Here is a 22,646-nt window from a genome sequence, read left to right on the forward strand (position 1 = left end):
GATTATAAGAGAAATGCAAATCAAAACTACCGTGAGATACCACCTCACACCAGTCAGAATGGCCATCATTAATAAATCCACAAATAACAAGTGCTGGAGGGGCTGTGGAGAAAAGGGAACCCTCCTGCACTGTTGGTGGGAATGTAAACTGGTACAGCCACTGTGGAGAACAGTTTGGAGATACCTTAGAAATCTATACATAGAACTTCCACATGACCCCGCAATCCCACTCTTGGGCATCTATCCGGACAAAACTCTACTTAAAAGAGACACATGCACCCGCATGTTCATTGCAGCACTATTCACAATAGCCAGGACATGGAAACAACCCAAATGTCCATCGACAGAGGATTGGATTCGGAAGAGGTGGTATATATACACAATGGAATACTACTCAGCCATAAAAAAGGATGACATAATGCCATTTGCAGCAACATGGATGGAACTAGAGAATCTCATCCTGAGTGAAATGAGCCAGAAACACAAAGGCAAATACCATATGATATCACTTATAACTGGAATCTAATATCCAGCACAAATGAACATCTCCTCAGAAAAGAAACTCATGGACTTGGAGAAGAGACTTGTGGCTGCCTGATGGGAGGGGGAGGGAGTGGGAGGGTTCGGGAGTTTGGGCTTATCAGACACAACCTAGAATAGATTTACAAGGAGATCCTGCTGAATAGCATTGAGAACTATGTCTAGATACTCATGTTGCAACAGAAGAAAGGGTGGGGGAAAAGCTGTAATTGCAATGTATACATGTAAGGATAACCTGACCCCCTTGCTGTACAGTGGGAAAAAAAAAAAAAATTGCTAAATGTTTAATCCAACATTGCCAGTTAAAGAAAAAAAAAAAGAAAATTATTGATGAATAGATTAGATCTATTTTTTTTAACCTATTCTCAAAATGTCTACCTAGTGGAAAGCCTGTAAAGAAAGCAAGACTTGGGGTTCCCGTCTGCGTGCAGTGGTTAACAAATCCGACTAGGAACCGTGAGATTGCGGGTTCGATCCCTGGCCTTGCTCAGTGGGTTAGGGATCCGGCGTTGCTGTGAGCTGTGGTGTAGGTCTCAGACGCAGCTCGGATCCCGCGTTGCTGTGGCTCTGGCGTAGGCTGGCAGCTACAGCTCCAATTTGACCCCTAGCCTGGGAACCTCCAATTTCTTGGGAGCGGCCCAAGAAATTGCAAAAAGACCAAAAAAAAAAAAAAAGTTTATTTCTCATGTGGAATTTTCATAGAATGTCACATGTTAGGCAGAACTTTATAGGCAACTCTTTATCCCATGGGTAAATCCACCTTGCCTTGTTATTAACCTCTGTTGAAATAAATTTGGAGAAAGAACGACCACTGAGGCAGCTCCTTCCATTTCTTGAACAGTCACAGAAGTGCTCCCACATATTGAGCTGAATTCTATCTACAGTTTCCAAATCCAGCTTGGTTTACTCCTCTTCCCCCGACTGCCCTTCCTCCATCGGGTGGTAATTCTCAAAGCCCCTTCCCCAGTGTTTCTGCAGAGAGCCCCACATCCCTGATGACTTCATGCACTTGTTCAATCACTGATGAAATGTTTATTAAGTTTGTATCACATACGAGGCACTTGGGACATGAAAAAGGGAGGGGACATAGTTCTTGTCCTTATGGAGCTAATGGTTTTTAGGTAAACACCTGAGAAGACATTCACCCTCCAGTACAGTATGTACTTCCACAGAGGTCGGCCAGACTTTTTGGAAAACCTAGAGCAGGGACACAGTGTCTTGGTTTGGGGGTGGGATGGTCACTAGAGAAACCCCCTCGAAAAAAAGACACTTGAGATGAGTTTTGATGATCAAGTTGGAGTCAGCTAGGTGACTAAAATAACCTCACAAGGATCCCATTTTCCTGTCGCCAGGCACTGAGTCAAACCCCTTATATGGCCGCACCAGTGGCCTGTGGAAATTCTCGGCCAGGTGCTGAATCCAAGCCACAGCTGTGACCTCCTGCGCTGGGCCTGGGATCCAACCTGCACTCCCGCAGCAACCTGAACCACTGCAGTCAGCATCTTAACCCACTGCACCTGGTTGCCACGGCGGGAACGCCTAAACCCCCTATAGACGTGGTCTCATTAGTCCTTAGTAAAATAGTAGAGAGTGATTTCCCCCCCACCCCCACCCCGCCTCATTTTATAGATGAGAAAGTGGAGGCTTAGCAGTGGTAAGTGCCCTAAGCAAGTTCACACAGCAGGTAGCAGAGCTCTCTGAGAGGTGCTTCCAGCCAGGAAAACAGCACGCGCGGAAGGTCTTTAGAAGGGAAGCCCCGCGCAAGTGGGACTAAGCATCTGAAACAAAACCAGCAGGTGCGGAAGAGAGGGTGGCTGATGTGCTTAGTGGGCTGCAGCCAAGCCATGCAGGGTTGATGAGCTAAATGTTTTGGATTTAATCCCATAGGTATGAAAGCTCTTGAAGGACCCCACACAGGACAGGGGGAAAGAAAGAGTATATTTATATGTGGAGGCTCTAGTTGGTTTATTTTATTTGAGACCCGGTGTGGCCAGTTTGCATTACTTGAATACCATCCATTCCACCAGTGAAAACATCCGTTATGCTAATGAACACCCCCTTTGTGGTGAAGATTTCACTAATAACATTTGAAGTGCTAACTCACCCCCCTCTGAAGTGTTGATCCCTAATTAGAGTATTTCAGATGCTAACCAACCACCTTTGGAATGTTGATGCCTGATTAAGACACTTCAGATGCTTCCTCACTAGTCTCAGGATGTAGAATATATGAAAATATTTGAAACTCAGACAACCCAGAGATGATGTAACCCCAGATAGGGCTGGCTACCTGATGAAACAAGAGAGACGTGTCCCTTTGTGCATGTGTGCATTGGAAGCAAGGATGAGCAGAGTCACGCTGAGGGTGACGTGGCTCCAGTCATTTCCTTTTCCTGACCGGGTGTGCGGGTGATGAGTTGGAAAAGCCTGAGCCTCTGTACCCTTTGTCTGAAAATCCTCATGACACTGGCTCTACAAGCAAGATGTTTGCCCTCACACCTTTTCCACAGCTGGGCAGTGCGGATGTGAAGTTGTGGCAGACAGGCTGACACATCTGAGAACTGAGAGCAGGATCTGAAACAGAGGCTCTGGTGGCACCGTGTTTCCGGGTGGCTGGCCTTAAGGGAGTGGTGCAGTCGCTGGGCTCTACTTGGGGAAGGGAGACTTATTCTGGGCTGAAGACAGACAAGCCCTAGCACCCCTGCCATAAGCCGCCCAGCAGGGTGTCTTTGTGCCTCCCCTGAGTGAGACTTGAGTAAGGTCCCATCTGCCTTCCTTTTACGTGTGACAAAATCAACTCAACATGGCACTTCAGAGATGGCATAGAACCCTGTGGGACCCCTTGGGTGGAGAGAATCCCATAAGAACTCTGGCCCTCATTCCCAGAAAAGCAATGGAAGAGCACATAAGCACATACATGATTTTGTATGTAGTTTCAGGAGTATCCTGGACCTCCTCCTTTCCTAAAAGACTGTGTATCTTTCGGTGCTGCTTAAGATAGAAATATCTTGGAGGGCAAAAATACCACTATAAAGTAAATGCCTTTTATATAACGTCACCTCATTTCAAATCAGATTTTTGCTCAAAATAAAGACAGAATTATCTGGCCTTTGGAGTGTCTGAGAGTGGCAAAAACAACCCAAATTACTCATTCCTGCTAATGTGTGGCCAAGGTTGGGTGCTTCCTGGCAAGGATGCTAGAGAAGGGATTCCTATACTGGAGAGGAGCTTGGGAACGATGTTCTGCTGTGGGCCTGTCAACTCTTAACAGTTGAACTTCCTATGATCCTGGAATCCCACTCCTGGACATATATTCAGAGAAAACTATAATTTGAAAAGATACATGCACTCTTATGTTCATAGCAGTACTATTTACAACAGCTAAGACGTGAAAATAACCTTTGTGTCCGTGGACAGATGAATGGATAAAGAAGATGTTATAGATATAGAAAAAGAGATATATGAGGGAGTATTACTCAGCCATAAAAAAGAATGGAATAATGCCGTTTTGCAGCAACATGGATGGACTTAGGAATTATCATGCTATATGAAGTCAGAAAAAGACAAATACCATGTGATATCACTTATATGTGGAATTTTAAATATACAAATGAACTTATTTTCAAAACAGACACAGACTCAAAGACAAAACAAACTTATGATTACCAAAAAGGAAGGGGGGGGAATAAATTAGGCAGTTAGGATTAGCAGGTGCAGACTATTATATATAAAATAAATGAATACTGAATACTACATTCAGTATTCTGTAATAAATCATAATGGAAAAGAATGTGAAAAAGAATATGAATATATACATATAACTGGATCTCTTTGCTGTATACCACAAACTAACACCACACTGTTAATCAACTACACTTCAATTTTAAAGAAAGAGTCTGTGAGTTACCATTTTGAGGTACCTGTCAAGGAGGAGGAAGTTTCCCACTCTACCCCTGCTGTGTTCTTGTGGATGGACTAATAATAAAATTGACATGAGGCAGATTAACAGGAGAAAAATAAATTTTAGAGCATGCACACAGGGGTCTTACAGGAATAAGACCTAAGAAGTGGCCAAAACAGCTTTTATACTTTCTAGACTTAAACAATTTGTGAGGAAATCACAGGACAAAGAAACTCAGGTTTTGGATGCTCAATTAGTGAAGAATCTAAAGAGTTTGGGCTTGAGGTAATCAACTAAGAAACTCCGAAGTATGGTTTGGGGTTCCTGTTGTGGCTCAGTAGGTTACAAGCCCAGCTAGTATCCATGAGGATGCAGGTTTGGTCCCTGGCTCCTCTCAGTGTGTTGATCCAGCATTGCCTCAAGCTGTGGCGTAGGTCTCAGACACGGCTCAGTTCCTGAGTTGCTGTGGCTGTGGTGTAGGCCGGCAGCTGTAGCTCCAACTCAACCCCTAGCCTGGGAATTTCCATATGCCTCAGGTGTGGCCCTGAAAAAGGGGGAAAAAAAGAATTGGTTTGTCTGTATAGACTTCTCTGCCTAATTCCCTCTGACCATAAGGGTGTCCTGTTACCTCCACATGCAGGGAGGGCTGAGAGATTGATTCTCTGGGCTCACAGGGACAAAAGAGGGTCAGAGTTTCCTTCTTGCTTCGGCTTCTTCTCAAGCAACTTCCTTGCAAGAGAGTCCGTATGCCATTGTGGCCTATTTTTGGAGTGGTCCACCCTGAGCCCCAGCACACCTGTATGACCCAAGGAAGGAGATGCTGGAGTCCTCAGGAATCACAGAGAATTCATCACTCCACATGTGGGTCAAAGCTTGTCTGAAGTCTAGGTCTCTGTCAGGATCAGTTCTAGCGTCCGTGAGGTCAGTATCCCCACTTAGCCAGCCCACTCACTCCAACGCCCTTAAGGGGGACTAGGGGATGGGATCTGGGGCAGGAAGAGCAGGGAACAGGAAGCAGACCTAGGAATCCAATTTCCTCCAGAACTAAGACAGAGAAGACCAGTTAGGAGGCCTTGAGGGCTGGAGATCTAGTCCTAGGGAGTAGAGATTCAATTTCCGCTGTAATTTGTTTCCTCCTCACCCCCTCCTCCATATACTTCCCACCCAGGCAAAAAGAGGGTAAAAAGATTCTTATTTGGAGAAAAAGAAGAAGGCATATGCCAAAAATAAATAAGTAAAACATTTGCACAGACATTGACAACACTGAAAGCGTACAATACCATGTCACTGATAATTACTTTGGAGTTGTGAGTTTATAAGTTTCATATATGTATTTGTCTTTATGTGTATTTATCTATACATGGGTTTGCCTGTGTTTTCTGCAGTGAACATTGACTATTTTTAAAAAAGCAATAACAATATTTTAAAATACAAATTCTTATTTAGAAATACAATCCGTCGTTGTTGGATGCAGGTCCAATGGATAACCCAAGACCAGAAATTGAAATCAGTAGATTAGTGATGATAAATACTAAATAATTAATACTAATTAATATTAATGATTAAATGATTCTGGGAGATAAGTGGCCCTTGGTTTCTTTGAATGCCTAGAGATAATCACCAGCACCAAGGAGCCTAAGTAATACATCAAAGCAACTTCACATTCAACAAACTGAATATTGCCAAATAGAGTCTAAACACAATCTGACCATGTATACTTTCAAATATAATGTCGGCCTTCAGTGACAGAAGAATCCCTGTTTGGGTTCCATGTGGAAGTTCCCGGGCCAGGGATTGAATCTGAGCCACAGCAGTGACCTGAGCCACGGCAGTGCAGTGACAGTGCAGGATCCTTAACCTGCATGTTGCCAGCCTCTCTTTATCCTGGCATATTTCTAGCCTCTGTCCTCCTTCTAGAGCTACGTGTAGTCTTAGGAGAGGTTGGGAACAGCCAAGTTGGCCCCCACTTCTAGTTTATTCTCACTTGCAGCAACCTCCTCTAGCTCCTGTGATCTGCTGAGCTACTCCAAGAATCTTGACCACTCTCTGCCTCCATTCATCCTCCCCACCTGTCAAAACCCGAGTTTCAGTCCTGTGTTTCCACCTTGCCTGCTGAAATTCAAGATCAAGTGCTTTTTATAGGAAGATCCAGGGAACTTAGAAGCGGAATTTTCTTTGTTTAAAAGCATTTAATGATTCTCTGGAGCAAACCTTAGGTGGGCCCATGTTCATTGATAAGTTCTCATTTCAACCACACTGTCTTTCAGATGAGACTTTATGGTCCACAGGAGTAGAGACTATATCTTCTCCTTCTTTTGGATCCTCTACTTCATTGTAAAGCTGAGCACTGAGTGGGTAGTTCATAAATTCTTCTTCCCACAGCGCAGACATGACAGGCAAGGGTATCTGCTAATGCCATAGTCTTCAAACAGCGATCCCTGTCGTGGAGACCAGTGAGAGAATCCCTCCTACCACCACATATGTGGCAAGGATCTTTCTAGGAAGAGTGAACAGATTTGTAGGGGCCCGAGGATGGCAAACTCTTCAGAATTACAGACTTTGGACTCCGATCATCCACCCAGCAACCCAGTGTCCTGTGTCCCTGGTGCAGTACGTCCGCTCCGCTCCACAGTCAGCCCATGAACACTTAGTGCACATCCGTTATGTGCCTGCACCTGGTTGGTAAAATGGATCCAAAGATGAACCAAGGGCAGTCCCTGCCCCTTGAGTAATCCAGATCTGCTGAAACTGAGATACGAAAGCTGTGCCACAGTGTAGGTTTGCACAAAGGGCTTCCCAGTCATAGTGGGAGGAGAGGAAAGTTTCCAAGGAGAGCAAACATTCGACTGGACTTTGAAGCACAAGTAAAACCAAACCAATAGAGCCTTGAAGGAAGAGCACTGGAGGCAGAGGGAAGGGCATGCAAAAGCACAGAGGAGGAGGAGCAAGGTACATATGGAGAAAGACATCTCCCGTGGGCCGGAGCCTGGGAGGAGGCGGAGCAGGGACGTGGCTTCAGAGAGAGAGTGGCTGGAGGATAGACAGGGGTGGGGTGGAGGGTGGGAGTGGCGGGGGCCTGGGGGATGGGAAGAGGTGGCTTCCTCTCCGGGCCTCTCATGTCATTTTCCTTCAGCCCAGGTGGCAGGGCTCACTCCCACCATGACATGAGTCACTGCCTGTCTCCCTGCCCAGACCTGAGAGCAGCCTGATGGAGCAGAGCGCTGTTCCTAACTCGTTCCTCTGGACCAAGTGTCAACAATTAGCAGCAGATGAGGCCGGGCCCGCTGTGTCACCAGCTGCCAGAAAGGCAGCTCTGGAGGCGCCATCACCTCCCAGACCTTCCCTGCAGACAGATTCCTGCCTCAGGAAACAGCACAGCATACTCGGAGGGGACACACACAGAGGAAAAATAGGGAAAAAACTGCAAGAGGCCGACCTGAGATGTCCCAGACAGGGAGTAGCTGTGTAAAGCCCAAGGTCTTCCACGGACATTCCAGAAAAGCTGTTAAAAAAGAAAAAGCAAAAAACAAAAAACCCCAGCTTAGTTACCTCTTCTGTTCCTTCATGAAGGACTCTTGGAAAGATTGTGAGAAAAGAGCAAAAAGGCCCATTTGCTGGAGAGGAGGATGACCAGGTGTGCAGAGTAGGCTCCTTCATAAGAAGGAAAAGGGTTTTGGAAAATGGTGTCATCTGTGAGGTTCTTTCTGTACAAAAGCAGGTCAACCAGGAGACCACGATGCTGTTGGAAATGCAGAGATCCTGTCTTTCGAGTGTGCAAAGGTGACTTGTAAGCTGCAGTTAACCAGTGGTAGTTTGTTCTGTTAACTAGTGTTAACGACTGTTATTCGTCTGTGCAAATATCCCCCAGAGAGTTGACAGATCTCTTGGGATCTAACGCTTTTGCCATCTTTGGCTCTTCAAATATTTATGGAGGCTACCACATGCCAGACCCTATTCTAGACACTGGGAATACAGCAGTGAGCAGCTAGTGTATCATCCAGCGGTGTGAAGTCACCTAACCACGTCTTACTAATTTTCTCATACTGCAGAGCTAGGAAGGCAGGGAGAGAAGGGCGTGCAGGCCGAGGAGTTGGCTGTCAGCAGTCACAGCCTGCCTGGATGCCAAGGTTGCTGGAAAATCTGGAGAGAAACTTGCGGATTTTACCATTTTGTGTGAGACCCATCTTAGCCAGAGCCATCTTGGAAAAAGACCTAGCCTCTCCATCCCCCCACCTGAAGGAGAAGGTTTGCCCAAACTTATCAATTGCTAGAGCTTTTGTCCTCTCCTCTGTGAAATTTGAAGCACGTGGCAAACACGATAACTAGCCTGAAAGTGAGTGAGGAACACAAGGTGGAAGGGACTGCTGGCTCCTGCTGGGAGGGTTTTACCCTGAGACCTGCTGCCTCGTTGCTTCTTCCAGAGCCCAGGTATAGAGAGGGAGCCACACCCCCGACCCCCCAAACAGGGACGGCTGCTGGAGGACGGGAGCCTGTTCTCTGCTGAGCCTGGTGGTGTCTGGCAGCTGTCAAACAGGCTCAGGCACGTGTGAGTTTCCCATGGCACTCAATCGCCATGGAGCATGAGGACAGGGAGCAGGTGGCTAGAGGCGGCTCCCCAGGAAAGACTACCATTCTTGTGCTCAAAGATTTTGCATCTGGACAGACAGGCCTTCAGGGGACCCGAGAGACCTCTTGTCTCACTGGAAGAAACACAAAGGGTTGACCATCAGTTGCATTATATCCTCACATCCCTGGGCTGCTGCCTACTCCACCAACTCGGAACTGCCTACTCTTCAGTTCAAGTTCAACCCCCATTCAAGCTGTAGGACTGAAGACCACAAGAGTTTGAGAAGTTCCTTCTGAGAAACTGGCGCCGTGGTTTTGGTGTGCTGAGTCTGCGGGGTCATGGGAAGGGGTCATGGCTGCTTCTGTTCTTGCAGTGCTAAGAGGCTTTCCAGTGTTTTTCCTTAGTGGACTTGACCTGTTGAGGATGAGCACTGCCTTTCTGCTGATGATCTGTTTGAGAAATCAGAGCGGCCTGGACTGATGGTTTCTGGTGGAGGCTCACTTGGGCTTTTGTTGGAGGGCGTGTTGAGAGTAGAGAGCAGCATTCTTCACCCAGAGGCTTGCCCAGCCCACTCGCCCAGGAGATGGGCACCCACCCTGTTAGCACAATACAGTTTTCGACTGTGAGTCACCCTACATTCTCTTCTCGGTATCACTTGGCATTAAACCCGGCAGCATTCTGGTACCTTGGCTTCTCCCTGGACAGACAGCTTGGTTTCCCAGGCTTCCCAGAAACCCCGCCTTCAGAAAGCAGAGAGGCCCAGGCCTATGAAAAGGCTGCATATATGTGACACCCACTCATGGGGGACAGCTGTTTTGGTCACAGGGTTTATCTTGTACAGCCCTGTAAAACCCACATGAGGCTGCCCCAGGCAAAATGGCGAAACATGTCCAATTCGTCCAGGATTTTTTTCGTCTCTCCTTATGTCAACACTAGCCAGTATATCCTTCATTCTCACCCAACAGAGCTTCATGCAGTAAGTATTCTCTGACATTTACTTGGCCTAGCAGTGCCAGGCTCTGGTCTAGGACCTGGATTGGCCAGAACAACAAATTCCCTCCCTCATGGACAGGTTGAAAGCTGCAGTGGTATTTGCTCTCTACATGTTCATTATACTCTGCAAAATAAGTTGCACGGGAAACCAGCAGTCGAAGCATGGGCCACGGGGAGGGAGGGAGGGAGCAGATGGTTGTATGTGGGTTCGGTGGTCCCTGCCATGCTCCCCTCACCCCTCAAGCAGCCAGCCACAGCTTTTTTCCACTGGCTGCCCTCGATATTGTTAGTCGACTCTCTCATTTCTAATCAGGATGGGATTAGTTCAAAGTGAGACCCAATCCCTGCTCTATTTAAAACTGAATGATAGGGGACTGGCAGAGGGACTGGCAGTAGCCACCTAATAGTTATCTAAACACCAGTGATACCCTCTCCCAACTCTAGACTTACATTTATAACGTTGACTTTATGGGAACTATTCCATAGTGATACCAGATGAAATTCTGTCTTCTCAAGTCCCTAATTTTCCCCAAGTGAGTTCATCTTCCCCCAGGCTCACACAACATGTTGCTAGTCCCACATTATAGCAATTGGCACAATTGGGTCTGCACTGCATCTTTTTCTTCCTACTGAACTGGGAACTCCTGGAGTCAAAGGCAGATGTTGTCACCTCTGTGTAGCTTATAGTACCTGGCGTGTAAGTGACAGAAGTGCTTCACAAATGTGCTGCTCTTGGCAGAGCTCAGACTTGTAGTTCATACAGACCTGCATTCAAATTCTGACTCTGTCTCTCCCTAACAAGGTATTGAGGCCAGTTGATTAATGGCCCTGAGCCTCAGTTTCCCCATTTGTAAATGGGGATAACGATTCCCTCAAAGGAGTCTAAAGCCAGTGCCAGGAGTACAGTAGTTCCCCTGTACAGCGTGACCCATGTTATAATGGCATGACGATGGTGGATGGTGGTGCAGGGTCCTCATCAGCTTCTGTTTGGGAGCTGTATGCTAAAACCATCGCCGCCAGGAAATGACTATTCCATAAGGATTTTGAGCCTTCCTCATACCTGCCACGCTGGAGATGCTTTAGTTGGGGACTAGAATTTTTGTGATAGAAAAGAAGGTTGGCAGCCCTGCGGGAATAGACAGATGAATCATTAATGTTTTCAGGTGTCTTCAATGAAAGTCAAAAGAAGAGGTGCTCAGAAGATACATAAAAGAGCCTCATGGTGTCCTTTTATCAGCCACTCAAAAAGGAACATAGGAATTCCCGCTGTGGCTCAGTGGTTAGCAAATCCGACTAGTATCCATGAGGACGCAGATTTGATCCCTGGCCTCGCTCAATGGGTTAAGGATCCAGCGTTGCTGTGAGCTGTGGTGTAGGCTGCAGACGCGGCTCAAATCTGGTGTTGCTGTGGCTGTGACATAGGCCAAGGGCTGCAGCTCCAATTTGACCCTTAGCCTGGGAACCTCCATATGCAGCAGGTGTGACCCTAAAAAGACAAAAGCCAAAAAAAAAAAAAAAAAAAAGGAATATAATAAAATCTCCTCTGCTCCAAAAAAAAAAAAAAGAGAGAGAGAGAATTTTTTGACCATCGGTATGAATCTTCTGACTATTAAAGTTAACATTCCGACTAGGACCAAGTCTAGAGTCATCTCAATGGAAATCCCTCTTTTTTTTTTTGGCTGGTGTATTTGGTCCCTGAAGCTCATGTTCATGGAGAGCTACTAAATAGGAGCTATGTAAGCACAGTTTGGAAACGGACCTTTCTGACAACATCAGGCTAAAGCTGTGCCTATACTCAGAACATGAGCCTTAGCTAGGGAGGAAGGTGGGTGATAGCAGTAACCGCTAAAAACAAGGGCCATTTCTTTGAGATGTGGCCTCTCACATAAATTACACTGTATTTCTTCTCCATGCTCAACTTTTGTACGCAGGAAAAATCAGTTTAAAATAAAGATGGAGGTTGGTACCTAAGTTGAAAAGAGGTCACAAGAGGGCAAGGAGACAGAGTGAGAAGGAAGCGCCATCTTGGGTCCTTGGCGATCTCAGTGAAGGAGAATGGCGGTGACACTGTAAGATTCAGATGTGAGTTCTGGTGCCTTCACTTGAGAGCTGAGAGATCTTGAGACATTGACTCATCTCTTAGGACCTCTGTTCCTCATCTCTAAAATAAAGATAAAATTACATCTCCTATAAGGGAGTTAAGGATCTGTTCTTGTCACTGCTGGAGCAGGTTCAGTCCCTGGCCCGGGAACTTCCACATGCCACAAGTGCAGCCAAAAAAATACATCACCTACCTCACAGGGGGACTGAGTGAGGTTGGAAACAAAAGCACCTGGTGAATGAAATGGCCCCATTCCTTTTAAAGCAATTGTTTTGAACCCAATTGATTTTGTAAAGTATTTAGGGAGCAAAACAGATCAAAAGACTAGCAATGGTTCATATTACATAATGTTATGTTTGAGGCAATAATGTTGTTTGTATTTTTATTTATCCTTCTGTTTATACCTTGTTATCTTGCCAGTGTTTCCACGATGAGCAAGCATTACACCTGCAATCAGAGAAAGTTACATTAAGTCGTTAATATATGTGCAGCTTAGAGATACACACCATGGAGTGAAATTATAAAGGAATGAGGAAGAATGATATCCTGACATCAGGATAAAGTTACTGTTGGGATAAGGAAGGAGACGGGATGGAGAAAAAGACATGAAGACTCCAACTATATGGGTAAAGATCAGTTTCTTTCTCTTTTTTCTTTCCTTTTTTTTTTTTTTTTTTACCCTCAGCACATGGAGGTTCTCAAGCTAGGGGTCCAGTCAGAGCTGTAGCTGCTGGCCTATGCCACAGCCACAGCAATGCAGGATCCGAGTCGAGTCTGCGACCTACACCACAGCTCATGGAACGCCAGATCCTTAACCCACTGAGCAAGGCCAGGGATCAAACCTGCGTCCTCACGGATGCTAGTCAGATTCGTTACTGCTGAGCTCAGGTAAAGATCAATTTCTTAAGCTGAGTGGTGGATATGACTTATGCTTTTTTGTGTATTTTAAATTATTCCATTAAACTTTTAAAACAAAATATCAACACTGGGTACAGAGGGTTATGTGCAAAGATGTTCAATGACGGACTATTTGCAACAGTCAAGATATTTTGAACTATGTGTCCAACAATAGAAAATGGGTTAAATAAGTTATGAAGTAGTTAAGAAAAAAAAAAGCAAGACAGTATTGTTAATATTATTGTCCTATCAACTTAAATCACCTAGTTTCACTGAGCTAGCTGCTGCCTCTACCATTGAGAGTGGAAGATGATAGAAATTTGGCACGTAATTGAAAATTTGATTCTTCTCACTTTATTTTCTGCAGTACTTTATTAAGTCCCTAATTGGTCTAAATGTATTTACTAGGTGAATATTCCTGAGGACGTAGAAATGTTCAGCCAGTACTGTGCATCGTCCCATATGAGAGTATTTAATACTTAAACAAGAAGATGGGAAGACTGAACCATTTGAAAGGACCAAGTGAGGCCACCTGTCATCAAGAGCTACGAAGCTTAGCCTTTATTTCGTGGATTTGCCTCTTTAATTTTCAGGTGAGCCTTTATTTAGATTGGCTCTTTGTTTCCTTTCTCTTATCAAGTTGTCAAACTAAGGAAACAGTTTCTCACTTATTTCATTAGCCTCTACCACAGATATTCTATGGTGCTGGACCTTGCCAAGGTCTTGAGATTTCTGTCCAGCCACGTCTGCAGGTCCTACCTAAGAATTCTAAGGAATGTAGCTTTCAAATCAGCGATAAAGACAACTGCCTTTCTGTTCTGTTCTCTGGTGATTAACTGTGATCTTCCAGCTCCATGTAAGCTTTCTTCATTTTTAAAAATCAAAAATAACAGGAGTTCCCATCATGGCTCAGCAGAAACGAATCCGACTAGGGACCATGAGGTTGCAGGTTCAAACCCTGGCCTCCCTCAGTGGGTTAAGGATCCGGTATTGCGGTGAACTGTGGTATAGGTCGTAGATGCGGCTCAGGTGCAAAGTTGTGGCTGTGGCATAGGCCGGCGACTACAGCTCCGATTAGACCCCTAGCCTGAGAATCTCCATATGCCACGGGTGTGGTCCTAGGAGACAAATAAATACATAAATAAATACAATCAAAAAAACATTGTTTTGGAGTTCCCATTGTGGCACAGCGGAAATGAACCCGACTAGGAACCATGAGGTTGTGAGTTTGATCCCTGACCTCGCTCAGTGGGTTAGGGATCTGGCATTGCCGTGAGGCTGTGGTGTAGGTCGCAGACGTGGCTCGGATCCTGTGTTGCGTGGCTGTGGTGTAGGCCGGCAGCTGTAGCTCCGATTCGACCCCTAGCCTGGGAACCTCTATATGCCATATGCTGTGAGTGCAGCCCTAAAAAGCAAAAAAAAAAAAAACAAAAACAAAAACAAAAACAAAAAAACCCATTGTTTTATAAATGTGTATGTTGCTGATGCAGACATGGCTACCCGCCACTAGGTGTCACAACAGTGAGTTACAGAATCTTTTCAGAGGATCATTTCAATTTAGAAGATAGGTTTTAAGCAGAAGGAGGAGCTGTGTTTATCCTCAGCCCCTCAAGACCCCTGCTTCTGCCCTGTTCACCCTAGCAGCTTAGTGATCTCTCCCGAACTTTCAGGAAAGGACGCAACAGATTTATAGGAATATGAACACACAGACTGCTTCATCCGGGAGTATTTGTTATCCCTCTAACCTGAGGCAGACATTTTTACCCTAGGATTTTTTTTCCCCACTTATCAGTGAAAAGTCCTTAGTATATTCTCTCAATTCTTTTCTTTCTTCCTCTTGTTCCTAATATCCCTTGGCTTACTTCCATCTATGACCTCTGGTTTCATGAGAGACCCAGGCAGATGTAGGAAGACTTCCTAAGTTTTCCCGCAGAACCTCTGCAGAGTTGCTGTGGTGAAGCCATTTGTGCTGATGCTATGATACACGTCCCTCTGTGGTGCGGAGGGGGGCTAAGGGAGGTACAGGGTCTTGACCTTGAGAAATGTCAACAGCTCTGTGTAAGGGGTCACAAAAATTAAAAGAAGAACCCAACAAATAAAAAACATAACCAGGAGAATTATGGAAGAAATAATTTTAAAAAGATCTAATCCACTCTTGTATATGCGTTCCTTTTGTACTATGCATGTATGTCAGGGAAACTGCTGAGACCATCTTTTAAATGTTTATTTCCATTATTACTTCTGAGGTGCCAAAAATCCCATAATGGGAAGAAAGAGGAAAGTAGCCTTTGTTGGAAAACAGTCAAGAAAAGGAAAAGAAGCCAAGTTCAGGCTCAAGTTCTGTCTTCCTTTTCATACCAGAAAGTTCTAGAACAGGCAAGTCTACCTTTTCAGGAATTACTACCTAGACATATTGTTGATCCCACTTCTTAATGGCAGAAGAAAGGGGACGCTTGAGGGAAGACACCTTATTTGTCAATACCTCCTTGAAAGGGCAGAGCAAGTTGAGCAAAGACAGGGAACAAAGCTTCTACTTTCCTTGTTAGCTCTTCTGGAAGAAAAGGTTTGAGACGAAGAGTAAAGTCATCAGCCAAAAGAAGATACAAGAGCTTGTCTGTACAATTTGATTATTCATGCTTTCCTTGCCCACAATTAGGCTGGATAACCAAATACTGAGTGACCCAGAAAGACTGAAAGACAATGGAGCATTTTCGGATGGCCTCACATGCTCCTGAGGTTTAATCCTGCTCACTGACATCCAAGAAGAGCTTCATCATGGAAAAACTGAACATGAAAGGAATTAGTATCCCTGAATGAACCTTGAAAGTTTGTGCTTACATTGGATTAAATTTATATGAGGAAAAATTGGATTTTTCTGTTCCCTGAACTATAAGAATTTGGATGGATAAAAACTTAAACTGCCAGCAGCTTCGGCGTCAATAACCCTGAATCTTGTTGCCAAAAACTAATTTTAATTGGTGAAGAGCAAAGTGAGAATCACTGATTTGACCCAAACATGCAAATGACAAATTGTCATTTTTTTTCTGCCTAAATAAAATATCTTCTACTTAGGCCTTGTGAATTTCTAGGAGATTGAAACTAACACATACAACTTTCTTTAAAGACCTTTGGGCACCTCAGTATTAAATATTTTGGCTAGAATACAACATAGCTATTTGGTTTTTTAAAAAGTCAGTCTGTTTAAGGAAAGGTAGAGTGAGATTTCAGTATTTTATGGAACAAAATTATTTTAACCTCATCTTTTGGAAGGGCTGTGTTTTTGGAGAAAGCAAAGGATTCTAATGCTTTCTGTGCTTTTTATCACTTTGTTTTCACAACCCAACCAGGCAGGTATTTTTATCCATATGTTCTAGATGTGAAGCTGAGGCACAGGAAGATTTGGTAACTTTCCTAGGGTCCTAAAGCTGGTGTTGGGGAGCTCCCTGATGGCTAAGTGGGTTAAGGGCCTGGTGTTGTCACTGCTATGGCTTGGGTCGCTGCTATGGCTCATGTTCAGTCCCTGGCCCTGGAACTTCCACATGCTGTGGGTGCAGCCAAAAAAAAGAAAGAAAAAGAAATTCATGATTAAATTTTTTAAATAATAAATATTTATAAGAAAGAAAGCTGGGATTTTAGCAAGTTAATAACAGAAAAGCATATAAATGCTAAAGCTAAAATGAACAGGAATGATGGTTGCTCAGGAAACAATTTATATGAAATAAATTCTGATTTGCAACATGAAAATGTTGACAAATAGATGACCAGGATTTCGGAAGCCATTTTCAGTAGAACATGATATGGAGAGACAGAAGGAAAGAAGAATAAGATAGGTTTTGGAGTTAGGGGAGAAATAAAAATGCATTTGTTTAGAGGTAAAAGTTCTCCAAATTCCCAGATGCTTTTGTTAGTAAGTGAGTCACTTTTCTTTCTCTTCTTTGAGGAGGGTTTGGGAACTATTTGAGATGTGATGGAAAATTAAAAGTGAAAATTAAATGTCCAATGAGTTAGGCATGCCAAACCATCCCATCTCCTCTCCACCCCTCCTGTATTCTTGATCCCTGTGAATGGTAAAACCATCCATCTAGTTTATAAACCAAAATCCTTTCCCATGTCCTTCTCATTTAATCTGTCAACAAATCCTATAAAGTGACTTTCCTAAATATTTTTTGAAACCACTCACTCCTGGTTCCACCACATCAGTCTACACCCTGGCCTCCTAATGGGTCTCAGGTCTGGGAGTCCAGTCCCTCGACCCCCACTCAGTTGCCAGCATGATCTTCCTTCCTCCCTCCCTCCCTTCCTTCCTTCCTGCCTTCCTCCTTTCTTTCTTATGTCCCCACTAGCAGCAGCGGCATATGGAATTTCCTAGGCCAGGGATTGAATCCAAGCTGCTAACTCACTGCGCTGGGGTGGGGATTAAACGTGTGCCTCCACAGCGACCTGAGTCATTGCAGTCGGATTCTTAACCCACTGCACCACAGCAGGAACTCCAGCATATTCTTTCTAAGTTAATTGTGCTATCCTACTTAAAATTCCTCAGTGACATCTCTTAGCTTTCAGAAAAGTGTAAACTCATGGATCCTGCTTGATTTTCTAGCTTCATCTTCACAAGCCCATACATACACATTTTGTTCCAGGCAAGCTGAGCAGTACATCCTGTTCTCCATGACATGTTGGTCCCTCCGCTCACCAACTCACGGAGGTAACTGTCACCTGACTTTTAAACTTTGGCTCACAGGTGATCATCTCTTCTAGAACGCCTGCTTTAATCCCTCAGTCTGATTTCTGTCTCTCTCTTTTTGGCCCCCATCCCATAGCCTTAGGTTTAAAACATGGTTATGGCCTGAGGTGGATTAGGAAAGAGCCAACTAGGCCATTGTCAAGGGCGCCAATTTTCAAAAAGACTTAAATGTCATTAGGAACATTGCGTCAAAAGAAAATCATGTTTATCAATGCTATTTGCACTTAAAAGAACTATTTCCACAAGCTTCTAGGAATCAGAAGGTGAGAAGACCCAAGACTATGTTTGAATAGCAATAAAGGATTTCTAAACTGCTTTTCAAAGAGGATGAGTTTGGTTAGTTTCCGTGTTTTTGTTTTGCTACTGGGGTGTGCAGGTTTGGTCAGAGCTGAGCTGCCTAGGACAGCACAGGAGAGGGTAACCACTGCCAGCAGAGGCCCTTCTCTGTCCTCTCCTGCATTGTGCCTGGGGTACAGTGATCAGTACAAAAACTATGGCACTTCCCTCAAAGGAAAGTGGAACAGATACTTTTAGGAACATCAGTATGAAGGGGAACCAATATCTATCTAGCTTTCTCAGGATACACCATATATCTGGCTTGTCCTAATCATAGTATTTATCATACAATCTTTTAATAAGTTGAATTATTTGTCTCAGTTGTCCATAGGCTTCCCAAGGACTGACACGATGACTCTTTTGCTTTGTAACAAATCTGAAGAAGGTACATGTTCACCCAAAGTACGTGATCCCAAAGAATAATGATCCAAAGATCCAGAGTTAGCAGTGTATATTTAGCACTGTCCAGAGAAGAAGTCGAATAGGTAAGAATATTCTGTTCACTCAAGAGGTAGTCTCTATTGTAGTTGATAAGTACAGATAATTGTGAGTGAAATATCTCTGAAAACTGTCCTTCTCTCTTTGGTTTGCCAAATAAACAACTATTTCCTAGATATCTTCATATAAGGAATGGAGAGTCCTGGGTGGAGAAGACCCAATCTGTGGTCACTGGAAAAATGTATCAACTATTCTAAGTCAATAAATTTACATTTTAGTTTGTAGATTAACTCTCTTATAGGGGTGATTGGGGAAGATAAAATCTCTAAATCTAATTAACTTTGTGTACATGAACAAAATTTAATTTTTGGACTTCTCCGATGACGACGTCAAGGTACCATCTTTCTTTTATTTTTCAAAATTATAAAACTCCCACATAGATTTTTTTCGTACCCACAGCATATGGAAGTTCCAAAGCTAGGGGTCAAATCACAGCAACACGGGATCCAAGTAGTGTTGGTGACCTACACCACAACTCATGGCAACGCCAGATCCCCAACCCACTGAGCGAGGCCAGGGATCAAACCCATATCCTCGTGGATACTAGTAGGATTCGTTTCCACTGTGCCACAACAGGAACTCCCTCATTTCATTTCGATACGACTTTTGGCTGAGGGAAATTTTATGCTCTTGACCTGATTTAAACTAATATTTTCCTTCTTTCTGTTGCCAGTAAAATATTGTTACACTCAACTTTTCTCAAGAGAAAGATGTTCTGTATTTCTTCATAGTAGGCTACAACGCTAAAGGGAAAAGGGGGTACCTTTTGACCTGATGACTCTTTTTCTGGAAAATACACAGAATACTGTGAATAAATAAACTATTAGGATCTTTTAGGATTAAGTTACATTACTTTAATAGAGAAGAACCCTACACAGATGTGGAATTTATGAGAAATGATGTATTTTCTGGTAATGACCCATGTTGATTTGGCAGTTGTTTAAATATTATGTCAACCAATTATATTTAAGATCTCAAACAGATTGGAGAGATAGTCCCAGAAAAAAAGGTAATATCAAGGGCAAGTAAAATTATTTTCTGAAAGCTTCTGCTGCTTGACCTGAGTCTTATAAAATTCAAAACAAATATGAATAAACTCAAATTTTGTCAAACCAGGATGTTGAATAATTTTAACCAGGCCACTTGACCCAGTAAAAATGCTGTTTTCTTGCACATATTTTCTGTTAGATTAGGAAACTGTGTTGTGTTAAAATGAACAGGTTAACACTCCTTTATGTAAAACCCTTGGGTTAGATATGTTTTGAAACTCCAAAATTTTAAGATTTTAGAAAGGTAATGTTACGTGTTTGCCGCATATTGAGTGTGGTATCAGTAAACGGCTCTTAGGAAAAAAGAGAGAGAGTGTGTGTGTGTGTGTAAGTTTCTTATGACTTGTACTGTTGAACAATGTATAATACAAAATTACAAATAAGAAAATATATAGTACTTTTTACTGTGGCTATATATATCCAATCAGTTTTCATAGAATGCTTTAATTGAATTTTTGCCTAACTCTTATATCCATAGTTAAACGATGGTTACAATTGATAAAGGAATGTAATTCCGTCATGAAGGTTGGTGGATATTTTCCTTAATTCTTGCATCTTTTGAGGGGGGCTTATTAACCCTTCTTTCTAGCTTCTTTAATTGAATGTGTTCATTTGAGTTCATATGTATATATGTATATATACACAAATAGATATAGACATACAAATATATACATATACACACACATACAGACATACAGACATATACACACGTGTATGTATTATTAAATGAATTTCAGGCTGTACATTTATTTCTAGGTCCTACTGTAGGTGTTAACTAACTTTATTATGGTAATCATTTCACAATATACACATCCCTATAAATTTTATATTGTACTGTCATTATTATCTAGTTTTCATTTTGACTCTCAGAAGGGTTAGATTAAGTTGTTTCTTAATTTAAAAAAAAAATTGTGTATGGACACTACTTTAGGATCCATTAAACCTCTACAAATTTCCCACCCTATATTTATGTATTCCAACATTTTTGAATTTTAAATATTTGCAAAATATTTGTTTTCTTTCGATTGACAAATACATTTGGGAAGAAAGAGTTAAAAGAATGTTGAAACAAGCCTCCTTAAAGCAGGACTAATATGCTAATAATGCATTGCATATCTATAAAAAGGAGAGACACTATGTGACTTTTCCTAAAACAATTTGACTACATATTTTTGTTTGCTGAAATACTTCTGTCTCATGGAATAATCTAGAAATGTCTCACTATTCTCTATTAGTTGGTGCCAATATCATTAATTTTACCCGTAATCATTAGTACCATATTAGGCAGGGTTGTTAATTGCAAATAACAGAAGTCACTCTGAACACGTTCATTAAAAGATAATAAGCAACCCAAGGAATCTCCAGAAAACCAGAGAATCAACTTTAGAGGTTGGCACCAGAAACAATACCCAGATCACATCCATGAATTGCTTTTTGGAACCACTAAAATGGCAGTAAAGTCGGACTTTTTTAATAAGTCTGCAACTGACACAAGTGTCAGGTGAAAAGACCACCAGCATCACAGAGAGCAAGTGAATGACTCAATGAGAACATGAAATAAGTGCTGCAACAAAACATTGAAAACAGAAGTTCTCTAATTTTAAAGAAACTGTTATAGTGGGAGTTCCTATTGTGGCTTAGTGGTTTAAGAACTCAACTAGTATCCATGAGGATGCAGCTTCGATCCCTGGCCTCACTCAGTGGGTTAAAGGTCCGGTGCTGCTGTGGGCCATGGTATAGGTCGCAGACGTAACTTGGATCCTGAGTTGCTGTGGCTGTGATGTATGCTGGCAGCTGCAGCTCCAATTAGACCCCTAACCTGGGAAATTCTATATGCCACGGATGCGGCAAGAAAAGAAAGAAGGATGGAAGGAAGGAAGGATGGAAGGAAAAAAAAGAGAAGAAAAGAAAAAAAGTGATATACTACAACATAGATTGCAGATCTAGGGTGTGTATTGCCAAGTATACCCCAAACATGACTTCAAAAGAAAACTTATTGCTAGGCATATAGTTATAAATTACAGTGTAATGTTGCCAGAAATACAAGCAAGCCTAGTTTAATCTGAAATAAAATTGAGTGATTTAAACATTGACATGTATTAATATGTGTTGTACCTTAAGGAGTGCCAAGATTTGTTGTTTAAATTTTTAAAAACACTTCTGTCCAAAATGGTTCCTAGCATTTTTTCTTATTTCTGCATTTATTTTGAGCTCTAGAATATCTACTTCAAAGTTCCCATTTTGAAAAATGGCAATAAAGCATTAAAAACTTCACAAAGATACCTTTAAATTCACTATAAGATGTTATTGACTAGTTTTAGGGTTCATACAACAAATATAAGAATTTATTTAAAATAGCCCATTGTGGATTTAAGTAACTTAAAATTACAAACTCTCCTAATATTTGTAAATGAAATTAAACATGCCATTAGCAACTCTACGTTGTATAGGCCACTAAAATCTCAACAAAGTTTGTGATGATAACCTAACAGGTGATGCCACATCCACACACGGAACTTCAGCCCAGTGACTCCTTGAAAGACAACTGTTTACTACCACCTAGATGAAGCAAGTCCTAAGAACTCAAAAGAGATAAACTCTTTACTTTTTTTAGAGAAAAATAGCTGAGTTGACTAATACTTTCGTAGGAAGCAAACCACTTTTTGATGCATGGCTCTGGTCTAAATCTTGTCAACTGATCAGAGAACTGCTGTACATGGTTTCCTGTGCTTAACAGGTCCCTTCTCCATGATACTGACAACTTACTTGGCTTTGCTTGCTTGCTTTTTCTTTTCTTTTCTTTCTTTCTTTTTTTTTTTTTTTTTTTGGTCTTTTTAGGGCCACACCTGCAACATATAGAAGTTTCCAGGCTAGGGGTCTAATCGGAGCTGTAGCCACCGGCCTACACCACAGCCACAGCAACGCAGGACCCCAGCCAGGTGTGACCTACTCCACAGCTCACGGCAGTGCTGGATCCTTAGCCCGCTGAGTGAGGCCAGGGATCAAACCTGCTTTCTCGTGTACGC

At 42.8% G+C, this 22,646-nt stretch overlaps 1 long non-coding RNA gene across 1 annotated transcript in view; it reads left to right on the forward strand.

The window, feature by feature from the left end:
• Window positions 1-22,464, forward strand: part of LOC102166141 — a 124,100-nt gene extending 101,636 nt beyond the window's left edge. The window contains exons 5-7 of the long non-coding RNA XR_002336362.1: window positions 12,520-12,725; window positions 13,405-13,589; window positions 18,395-22,464. This is a non-coding gene — a long non-coding RNA (uncharacterized LOC102166141). The remainder of the gene's footprint in view (window positions 1-12,519; window positions 12,726-13,404; window positions 13,590-18,394) is intronic.

The sequence above is a fragment of the Sus scrofa genome, chromosome 10 (assembly GCF_000003025.6).
Source record: "Sus scrofa isolate TJ Tabasco breed Duroc chromosome 10, Sscrofa11.1, whole genome shotgun sequence".
NCBI lineage: Eukaryota > Metazoa > Chordata > Mammalia > Artiodactyla > Suidae > Sus > Sus scrofa.